The sequence below is a fragment of the Macaca mulatta genome, chromosome 8 (genome assembly GCF_049350105.2).
Source record: "Macaca mulatta isolate MMU2019108-1 chromosome 8, T2T-MMU8v2.0, whole genome shotgun sequence".
Taxonomy (NCBI): domain Eukaryota; kingdom Metazoa; phylum Chordata; class Mammalia; order Primates; family Cercopithecidae; genus Macaca; species Macaca mulatta.
The window spans coordinates 133,092,033-133,100,455 of NC_133413.1; the positions used below are offsets into that span (position 1 = coordinate 133,092,033).

Sequence of the window (8,423 nt, forward strand, 5' to 3'; positions counted from 1 at the left end):
AATCGTTCAATGCTATAAGAAGATATTATAGACTTCCACGTAAAAGTGGTAGATGGAACATAAACATTACTTCTGCTCTGTCCCAGAAATTCCAATAAATATTACAGCAAAGAAAAAAAATTTTTTTTTTGAGATGGAGTCTCACTCTGTCACCCAGGCTGGAGGGCAATGGCCTGATCTCGGCTCACTGCAAGCTCCACCTCTTGGGTTCAAGCGATTCTCCCACCTCAGCTTCCCAAGTAGCTGAGATTACAGGCACCCGCCATCATGCCCAGCTAATTTTTGTATTTTTAGTAGAGACGGGGTTTCACTATGTTGACCAGGCTGTTCTCAAACTCCTGACCTCAGGTGATGTACCCGCCTTGGCCTCCCAAAGTGCTGGGATTACAGGCATGAGCTACTGAGCCTGGCTGGAAAATTTTTTTACAGCATTAAACCTCAGTGAAAAAGATAACCAGAAAGAACATAAAAGAGTAAAATCTGGAGCTCTAGGAAGCAGATGAACCAGTGATAACTCACTTAGCAGACCTGAGAAAGCTGAACCCCAAGCTGACAATGAGAATAAGCCCGATTTTCACTGCAGAATCCCAGGGTACCACTGGACATGGGTGGGAAGTTGAGTCTGTTGACAAGATGACTGGCAGGAAGCATGTTTAAGAAGGGGATAGACCCTCCCCAGGCCCCTCATCCTGCCCCTTCCCCAACCCAGACAACTGAAGGCGTAATTCTTGGAAACAATAAAGCATAGTGGGACATATATGTCATTGTTGAGGGCAGGGACAGTGCACTGAACACAGGAAGATTAAATGAGAGGTAACACACTGAATATGAGGACCTTAGTTCTCAGAGCATGAGAAGCCAGACTTAACACTGCTTGTCGGAGACTGAAGCACACCTCTCTAGGAAGTCTATATACTACAAGAAAAGATATAGCAGTGCCAACAACAGAATTCCCGCAGAGAAGCAGATTGGCCAAATTACCTTGCAAGTAGTGAGTTCAGAGTTAACAAGTTCCACCCCCACACACTGAGTTTCTAATTTGCTTTTAAGTGTCTCATTTCAAAATTTGAGCCTTAGTCAATGATCACCAAAACTCTAAGGAAATTCCCTAACTTGAAAAATACAGGTGGCCCTTTAACAACATGGGGTTAAGGGTACCAACCCCCAAGCAGCTGAAAATCTACATATAACTTTTGACTCTCCAAAAACTTAACTGCCAATAGCTTACTCTTGACTGGAAGACTTACCAATAACATAAAACAATCACTAAACACTTTTTATGATATATGTATTATATGTTGTATTGTTACAATAAAGTAAGCTAGAGAAAAGAAAATGTTATGAAGAAAATCATAAGGAAGAAAAACTATATGTATTATTTATTGAGTGGAAGTGGATCATCACAAAGGTCCTTACCTTAGTCATCTTCACATTGAATAGGCTAAGGAAAAGAAGCAAGAGACAGGGCTGATCTTGCTGTCTCAGGGGTGGCAGAAGCAGAAGATAATCCACATATTAGCAGACTCAAGCAGTTCAAGCTCATGTTTTTCAAGGGTCAAAATATTAGGAGGGGGAAAAAAGCAACTTATAGAAAACTCTGCAGGAAAATAAAAACTTCAAAAGGAAACTATCATCAGCATCCCCAGACAAATAGGAAAGTTATTGTAATTTATTAAATAAAAACAATGCTCTAGCAAAAGGAAAACAATTTTAAAACAAGAGAGGAATTATAAATTCAAATTTGACAGCCAGAATGAAAATTTCAGTCAAAGAGTTAGAAGATAAATTTAGGGAAATCTCTTAGAAAGTTGAATGAAAAATCAAAGAGATAGAAGATATGATACAAAAAATAAGAAATATAGAAAATCATTCTAGGAGTTCATCAACTGAGTAACTAAAATTTCAGAAAAAGAACTTGAAAAATAGAAGAAAAAAGAGAAAAGAAATAATCCAAGAAATTTCTTAGTACTGAAGGGCATGAGTTTCCAGACTTAAAAGTTACAGTAAATATTCAGTACAATAGATAAAAATAAATTCACACTAAGTTCCATCATCTTAAACTTTCAGAACAATAGACATAAAAGAGGGAGTTTTAAAACTTTTCAGAAAAAGGTAAAAATGATTGCTCAAAATACCAAAATGACTGTGGCTTTCTCAACAGCCCCAGTAGAAGCAAAAAGATAATGTAACAATGACTTTAGAATTCTGTAGAAAAAAATTATTTCTAGCCTAGAATTCTATACCTATCAAAATTAACAATTAAATATTTGGGTGGGATACAAACATTTCAGACGTAAGTCTCAAAACAATTACCTGCCATGAGCCCATTCTCAGGAAGCTACTGGAGATCCTTTTGTAGTTTATAAGCGTGATGATTGGGTGTTCATGTCTATGCATGAGATGTGCCTACCTCAAACCTTGTTGTGATGTTGGCACACTTCCCATCTGATGTGAAAAAGGAAAAAAAGAAAAAAGAGAAGAAGCAGCAGCTACTAGATAAGTCCAAAATTAGGAGGCGAAGCAAGAAAGAGAAAGACATGGAGTCTGGAAAGTAAGAACATCAATCCAAGAAAGAGCAAAGGAAATCTCAGAGATAAAGGCGAAGGGAGATCCAAATACAGCCATGTACTCAGCCTAGAAATAAACTAGTCCCGGTTGGAGCAGCTCAGCAGGGCGCAGGAAAGATGGTCAAAAGATGGCTTTGTTAGAATACCTGATGTGAGTGAGTGTATTGAGAGGAAATGTAAACAACCGAGGAGAAAGTTTGGAGTGAATTAGTGATAGAAAACAAAACAAAGGAAGAAAAAACAATAGAGCTATTAACTCCAGGAAAACCTAAAGATTGTGCAAGAAAATAAAAGTAAGCACATTTCAGCTGTGAAGAGTATTTATAGGGACAGGAAAGTATACACACTGAATATTAACCTAAGCAAAATTATGAAATAACAGTAGTGGGATAATGGGAGCATGGGGGTCCAGGGGTTCAGGAACTGTACATGACGGGGCGTGGTAGAAGTGGTAAAAGAGGGCTAAAATAGTGGGAGGCTAGCAGTTAATGCTTAAGGCATTAGGCAAAAAAGAAGGAGCACTATAAGCATATACCAGTGACATGGAGGCAAAACCAAAAGCAAGAGGTGGATGTGTTGATTCTAGGAAGCAGGAAATGATGGATCAAGAGAAGAGTCTATTGTTTTTCATTATGCCTTCTAAAATTATTTGACCCTGAAAATTATGTATGTGTATAATCAAAATTAAAACTAAATTTTAAAATAATCATGCATCAACAGTAAATTAAAAGGATGATTTTAATTTGGCTTCTCTTTTTTATGTGCACACATAGACACACAGTGCCATTTGGGCAATACATTTTGCAAAGCATCTAAATGCATGAAAATATTCCAGAGAAGTGTTAATGATGGCCTGGGCCAATCTGTCTTTTGTAAATAATTTCTCAGGCAAGTATACTAATTAGAGCTAAGATAGGCAAATGATACAACAAGCCACCAGTCAAGAGCATTTGCTGCTCATCTATTGAATATATAGCAATAAATATTCAACATTCTGTGGGGTAAACAACCAAGTGTAAGATATGGTTTCTAGCATTATGGATTTTATGATTCAATTAAAGACATGAAACATAAACTTGTGTAAAGTTAAATGACAGTACAAAATGTATAAATAAGGTTTATTTCAAAATTAAAAGATGTTGCAAGATAATACATGACTTTTGCTAAGTCAATGCCACAAACTACAGAAGTGTTACTGTTTAGAACAAAGAAAAGTCAGGATGCAGGAAATGGATCTCAGAGAAAAGAGATTAGAAATAGGTCTTGAAAAAATGGGCTGGGTTTGAATGAATGGAGGAATGGGGGAATTCCAAATGCAGATCCAGGAAAGGAAGATGTTGTCTTAGTACTGTGAAGAGATTACAGGTTTCAGAGTCTAGGCGTTTGAGTGAGAGCCTGCTCACCAGAATGGGATGGCAATTAGCCTTTGGCCTGAGGAAAGCAACTGGTTCAGAATAAAGTATGTCTATCACCCACCGTGAGGCCAAGAATCCAGTCAGATGTCCTGTTGGGATGTGTATCCGTCATTTTATGAGCTCAAAAAACCCCAGGAATGGCTTCGAATCCATGTTACAAGTTCGAGTTCCCTGGAAACAGCAATTGCCTCTTAGCAAAATCATTAATTAGGGCATTGCCTTGATTCCATTGTGAATAATAAAAATATGTACACAGACTTTGTACTTTGATGAAAGCATCAGGGTGTGATTTATGGGGGAAGATGCTCTCCGGGGAACATAAATATGTAAGCCTTACATACTTATAAAGTTCAAATACATTACCTCTTCAATGGCTTTCAAAACTAAAGTGACCTCAGTTCAGTCAAATAAATAGGACAGACATGTAAATTAGCAAAAGAAGTGCTCAGACATTTATGCAAGGCTTAGATCCCACGATGAAACAATATCTAGATCAGTGGGAAGTCAGAAGCATTCTATTCTATACGTAGCTATCGCCAGACAAATCTAAACACTTGGTAGGCACTCAAAAAAAAACTTACTGATTTTAAGAAATTAAAGGGGATCTGGTGGGCAGATACAAAAAGACAGAAGTCTCATTGTGAGGCAAGGCTGCTACCAGAGTCTTTCTAGCCAGTTCCAGAAGAGCAGGTGGTTATATCCACCAGTGCCCAGAAGAGGGCAGCCAAGAGCTGCTCAGATGGAACCTTCCTGGGAAGGACACTCACTTGGCACCAGGGTAAACTGTCCTTTCCCTGCACAGAGAGCAGAATCAGCCCAGAACTGATTGGTGAAGAAGTTTGAGGAGAAAAAAAGCAGGGGTGCAAAACATAGACTAAAGGTGTTCAAGACAGGTGAAGAACCAGACCAAGAAGAATCATGGAGAATCCAGAGAATGGAAAAGAAAGACAGCAGCCAGGGGTCAAAGGAACAAGGCACAGGAGTGGAGCAGCCCTGACCTTGCCACTCCCCTGCTCAAAAGATTTCAACAGCTCCCTACTGTCCATGGCACAAACTTCTTAGCCTGACATTCAGGGCCATACTATAACCCTAACCCACCTTAAGAATCTTGGGATTTGCCAGGTTTTTAATCATACACTCAAGATTCCAAGCACACCGAAGTTTTCTTGTGACTTTCTTCCTCTGTGTCTTTGTTCCCCCTGTCCCTTCACTCACTGCTCTAAACAATGAGTGGCCACCACATGCTAGTAATGGGAGGAAGGGATACAGGATCAACCAGAAGAAGTGGCCGCCTTCAAAGCTGCCAGGAAGACACAGTGCCATGTACTACCATGAGGGAAGCAAGAGTGGATGGTGTGGAGAGAGAAGTGGCTAAGTCAGGCTGTCTGAAAAGGCTTCTTGGAGGAGGTGACCATCCCCCTGAAATCACCTTGCCTTTCCTCTCCACTCATCTAAACCTTCGGCGCCTGCTGAAGGACCATCTGTTGTTTTCATCTGCCTGCCTGCCTTTTCCCACTCCTGGTAAAATACTCCATCTCCTCCTTTAGGAAACGGCTCCCTCCTCCATCCGCCAGGTAGGCTGATCTGGTAATGTGGTTGATCATATTACCCCCTCCTGTGATCCACAGCAGTTGGCTCAAGGAAGACCCTTCAAGACAGACTACACAGATGTCTTCCCTGGAGTTTTCCTCTGCATTTTGGAACCGAAGGAATAGCTAGCTTTCTCTTCCCCGTGGATTGGAAGCTGACAGGGTAGATTCCAGAGCTGCTGGTGCCATGTCCCTTACCTCATGGAGGATTCTGAGAGAATAAACTGGAAAAAGACAGAGCGAACTGATACTATACAAATCCCAGAATCTAGTTGCCCTGAATTAGGACAAGGCCTCCGCTCCACTGAGCAGCAAAAGCCCAATTCCAGAGCTGAGCCAAAGGAGTTTGTGTTTTAGCGGGGTAGCAGGGGTTTAAAAGGCCAGTGGACAAGCTCTGCTGTTCTGGCTCCATGATGACGTCAAAGACCATTTTGCTCCGCCATCCCCATCACATGACTCTCCTCGTGCTCCAAGATGACTGCTACACCTCTGGAGTTATATCCACATTCCACGCTGGAAGGGCAGAAAGCATGTGCCCATTGAGTGTAGCCCTTTTCATCAGAAAAATAATATATTCCCAGAAAACCCAACCTGTACCCTTCTGCTTACATCTCAATGTTCAGAAAAGTATCACACGACCACCCTTCACTGCAAGGAAGTCCGAAGAACTGAGTATTTTTAACTGGGCACATTGAGACAACAGAGGAAATGCACATTGCGTAAGTAACTGGTGGTATCTGCTACAAGTCCTAAATGTCTTTGTTTGCCTGCATAAACCCATAAATTCTCCTTGTTGCTTAAGCTAGTTGGAGATGGGTGTTTGTAACTTTCAATCAAAAAGCCATGGCTAAGACACCTGCCAAATGCCACCACCACCATAGAGCTCCCTGATCCCACCACATCAGAATAATCTCGATGTCTTCAATTTCCAGCGGTCCTTTTCCCACCAGCAACCTGAGGAAGGGAAATCACAGGGACAGGGCAATGGCACCTAGGCAGCCAAACCCCACCCCAGCAGCCAAAGCAGGCCGAAGAGCCCTGCCAGCAGGATTCCTGGAATCTAGCTCTCTTCTCTCTCTCGCTTCACCTGCGAAGGGCCACAAAAAAGCTGTTTCAAAGCCATCAGCACCATGACCCCAGCCACTGCTATTGACCCCATACCCTGAACCCAGCAATAAATACTATCCAGGGCTTGATGATGGCAAGAAACGGGGAGACAGCAACAGCCCTGATTTGCCACTAAAACACTTAAACATAACAGGATACATCTACAGGATAAAGCACTAAAAAGGAATAAAAAGAGAATGAGGAAGCTCTGGATGCATTCATGTGAAACACTTCTAAAACTGTTACTAACAAGAAAAAAGCTAACTGCAAAACGGTGCCCATATATATATGAGATATATAGATAGCATGTATACATATACATACAAAATGATCATTTGTGATAAAGGAAAGAAAAATAATATCAGCACCAATATTTGTACCTGCAGAAAATATTTCTAGAAGGATATACAATGCAAGAGACTGGTACTTTTGGCTGCCTCCAGGGTGAAGAGCAGGAAGGCTACAAAATAGGAGGGCAATGTTTCTCTGTACGCTCTTTAAACCTTTCGAATTTTGGACCCTAGGAGTGAACTACCTATTTGAAAAAGAATGAAAATACGTTTCTGTAAGTAAACACATTACGGTTTGTGCTGGTATGTCTGGTATGTTTTGTTTTGTTAAAGCAAAACAATAGGAAGGATGAAATTGGCAAACTGGGCTGGGAAGAGAGAAGGAAAACAGAAAAATTAGCACCCATTTAACAATAAAATAGAAATAGCGTTTTGCATGAAGGGATGCTTTTCTCATATCTTGCTTGAAGCATTTACAGACATCAGCTCATTCATCCTGTCTTTTCTACAAGCGGTGGAAAAATTGATTCAATTCCTTCCAGCTTAGAGCTGAGGAAAGGCCTAAAGAGCTAAGTCTCTGACACTGCCACATTTCCCCAACCTGGCCAGGCCACCCCGTCCTTGCTCAGTCTGTTTCCTGTGTCTGGAATCTCTCCCCTTTCTACTCTCTCCATTCCAAGGAGCTGTTCCAACACCTACACAGCTTCTCCATTGAAAATAGCTGTTCCATTAGACTAGGCATTGGCCTTTTCTGAAAAGAGTCAGGTGGTAAATATTTTAGGCTTTTTTTTTTCATGGCCATTCTGTCTCTGTCATAACCAGCCAACTCTGCTGTTGTAACATGAAAGCAGTGATAGATAATACATAAACAAATGGGCATGGCTGTGTTCCAATAAAACTTTATTTTCAAAAACAAACAGGCTGTAATCCAGAACACTGACAACACCAAATGCTGGCAAGGATGTGGAGCAACAGGAACTCTCATTCATGGCTGGTTGAAATGCAACATGGTACAGCCACTTTGGAAGACAGCTTGGCGGTTTCTTACAACACTAAACATACTCTTGCCATATGATCCAGCAATTGCTGTCTTTGGTATTTACCCAAAACAGTTGAAAACTTATGTCCACACAAAAACCTGCACATGGATGTTTAGAGCAGTTTTGTTCATAATTGCCAACACTTGGAAGCAACCAAGATGCCTTTCAGCAGGTGAGTGAATAAATAAACTGTGGTCTATCCAGACAATGGAATAGTATTTAGCACTAAAAAGAAATGAGCTATCAAGCCATGAAAAGATGTGGAGGAAACTTAAATGCATATTACAAAATAAAGACGCCAGTGTGAAAAGACTACATACTGTATGATTCCAACTACATGACACTCAAGAAAAGGCAAAACTATGGAGACAGTAAAAAGATCAGTGGTTGCCAGGGGCTGGTGGGGAGAAAGGGA

The 8,423-nt window shown here is 40.8% G+C and overlaps 1 non-coding gene across 1 annotated transcript; it reads left to right on the forward strand.

Moving 5' to 3' along the window:
• The first annotated feature begins 2,347 nt into the window (after nucleotides 1-2,347).
• Nucleotides 2,348-2,451, forward strand: LOC114680516 (small nucleolar RNA U13). Its single transcript, XR_003732733.1, has one exon. It is a non-coding gene; the product is annotated as a small nucleolar RNA U13 (small nucleolar RNA).
• The last annotated feature ends 5,972 nt before the right edge of the window (nucleotides 2,452-8,423 follow it).